The following is a 2,826-nucleotide window of genomic DNA, read 5'->3' as shown; positions in this document are numbered from 1 at the left end:
TCCCCTTCAAATAAAGTGTTACCTTTTGTTTTTTATAAACACAAGTTGGCAATCTTAAGACACAATAATCGTAATAAACATCACAAACTCCATTTTTAAAATTAAAGTCAGAATTTGCAGTGTTATTGTTGACACTGAAGTTAAGAAGCAGTAAGCTTGTGTCATTAAACTGTTTCTCATTTGACTTTTTTTAATTGAATGTTCTCATCACTCTAAATTTCCAAACATGGAGGCTTCAACACTTTAGTTTGTTGGTCTTCACAAATCTGTTTCCTGCTACCAATGAAATCTTTAGTTTCGTGTGTGTGTGGCCCAGCAGAGAGCTGTGTTGCAACGTTTTTTTGTTTTTTATATATATATATATATATTATTAGTCTAATATTCGTTTGTGGAAACCGAGGTAGCTTTTGCAAACCAAGCAATTTATTTTGGAAAAGATTTGATTGAGGAAAAACAACCGAGTGCCATTTTTGTTTTTACAGTAGATGATTTGGTCATAATGCTGCCAAAGTTGGCAGATTTTTGTCATCATCCTGGTTTGATTTCATTCATTAATTAGTTTTCATATTTAAGTAAAAGTTCTTAACCTCTGTTCAAATGTGTCTTTTGGTAGTATTCTTCGAGACTGATTTTGACTTGAGCATCATGTTTTAAAGTTGTTTACTACTTCAAGACAGCAAAGACGTATGACTTCCAGGCTTTTTGGTGTAGTTGACCCCAACAGTTTATTTGTCTGAACAATATGAACAAAACTGAGGATGTTGCCAGTTTTTGTTGTTTCTTTTCTATTGAATGTTTTATTGTTTGTAATATCTTTAAAAGGTCTTGAGAAAAGCCAAAAAGAGAGAGATTTTACAATGCATCAGCAGACTTTTTCTGCTATGTCCTTTAACTGTCACTATAATAATTGTCAAGGATTTGGTTGTTGTTTCTGCTGCCTAACAGCTCAAAATAAAAATGTCAAAAAGCTATCTAATTTCCAGATTACAATTGTGCATGTTTACAACAAGTCCAAGCTACGTACGATGGCACCTGAAGTTGTTGCTGCCCAGAAGCTTAATATGTAAAACCAGCACAGGAATATATATTTTTTTCATTGACGTCTGTATTTTCCCTGAACCTCCCTTGATGAGTAGCTCAAGTGCAACCTCTACTGCACCATATGAATCAGTAATGCCACTAAATACTGAATGACGCAAGTGTCAGAAGTGGTGCTGAATGAGCTGGGTGGTTGTTCTTGAGCATTCTCTCACCTTCAACTGTAAGCAGATGAGGTGTTTTGATCTTTACTATTTAACTTTGACTAATTGTAATTGCTTCATCAAGATTATTAACACTTTTGTCTTTTTTCTCAGTTTTGTGCTCTCTAAATATACCCTTGCAGTTACCTTGGAAACTAAGTGGTGCAAGTAATACTCAAGTGCATCTAAATTTATATCCTGTTGTTTAATCTACTTTGAAATTAAGCTGTATTGGGAGTTTTCTACGCCCCTTCCCGGTGACATCAGTGGATGTAAAACTCGGTATATGTTAGGACATTTGATCTTTTTCTTTCTTCGCAGAAGTAGAGTGTTTGCTGAGCTTCAAAAAGCTGCGAGGATGAAGCTCTATAAAGGAGACAATGGCTAATAAACAAGATTTCATCCTTCAACCACTTTCAGCATATTATGAAAAGTGTAACTTTCAAAATCCAGGTTTCCACAGCAGGTAATGATTTCAGTTTTGATCCTTTTTGTTAAGGGCCTCCGTCTATGGACATAGAAATGTTAATTGGGTTTTCAATCAAGATTTAGTATTTCCCACCCTGACAAAAGTAGCAATATACCTGTTTTAATGCCCATTATCTCGTGGTGTAAAACCCCACAATGAAGCTGTGGCTTCATTGTGGGGTTTTACACCACGAGATAATGGGCATGGACAAAGATGAGACAAGCTGAAGCAGCCTGGGCTTCCAAAACCTCCCCCCCCCCACTATGGGCCACACACCTTCATGCAACGTCACATTGATGCAGCAATTAATGCAAAATGAGCCTCAACAGTGTATTATGTAGAAACTATACATGAATTTATACATAGAACATTAACACCTATTTATTTTTTTCCTACTTTGAAAAAGTTAGTTTTGGGGCATTTGTTACCTATAAGCAATAATAACCAATATGCATCTAAAGTAAGTCATTGTGTAGAAAATTTATCTTTATATCATAATTTTCACCTTTTTGATTTAATCACAGAAATAATGTTCACATAGATGCACCTGTACAGCTGCTCAAAGTGTTAGATGCCAAGACACAGATCTACGAATCGGTCTTGATTCATCCTTCATTTCTTCATTTGTGTATTCAGTACAGCTAAACATTCTTCCAGTTTTGAAACTGGCCTTGGTTGTTAAATCTGCAGGCTTTCTGATGGCATTTCAAAAATGTTTTGTAGGACTTTAGTTGAGTTATTTGATTTATATTCTGTCCAGTTCTTGGTCATGACCGCAGCACAATGTTATGCTGTGTGGTGTGGATCATACTTTAGGTTTTCTTTCTTTTTATGCCAGTTATTCAGCGAAAACCTCTATGAGAATCTCTCTTACCTTTAATTATCTTTTTTTGTGTGTGGGGGAGATCGACTAAAAAAAAAAAAAACGGTAACATTGTGAAATTACAGTATGTTCAACTGCAGAAAACTAATTTATTTGTAATTTAGTTTTATGTATTTTACGACTCTCTGAATACAAACTCAGCTGTCCTCTGTATTTGCTCGAGTTAGGCATAAGACACTGATCAATCACAATGCGGCCAATAAGAAGCCAGATTGTTTTGTTGCATTTGAGCC

This window comes from Poecilia formosa, unplaced genomic scaffold (genome assembly GCF_000485575.1).
Source record: "Poecilia formosa unplaced genomic scaffold, Poecilia_formosa-5.1.2 Scaffold60, whole genome shotgun sequence".
Lineage (NCBI taxonomy): Eukaryota > Metazoa > Chordata > Actinopteri > Cyprinodontiformes > Poeciliidae > Poecilia > Poecilia formosa.
The sequence above is the reverse complement of the archived record's forward strand: the minus strand, read 5'-3'. Positions refer to the sequence as shown.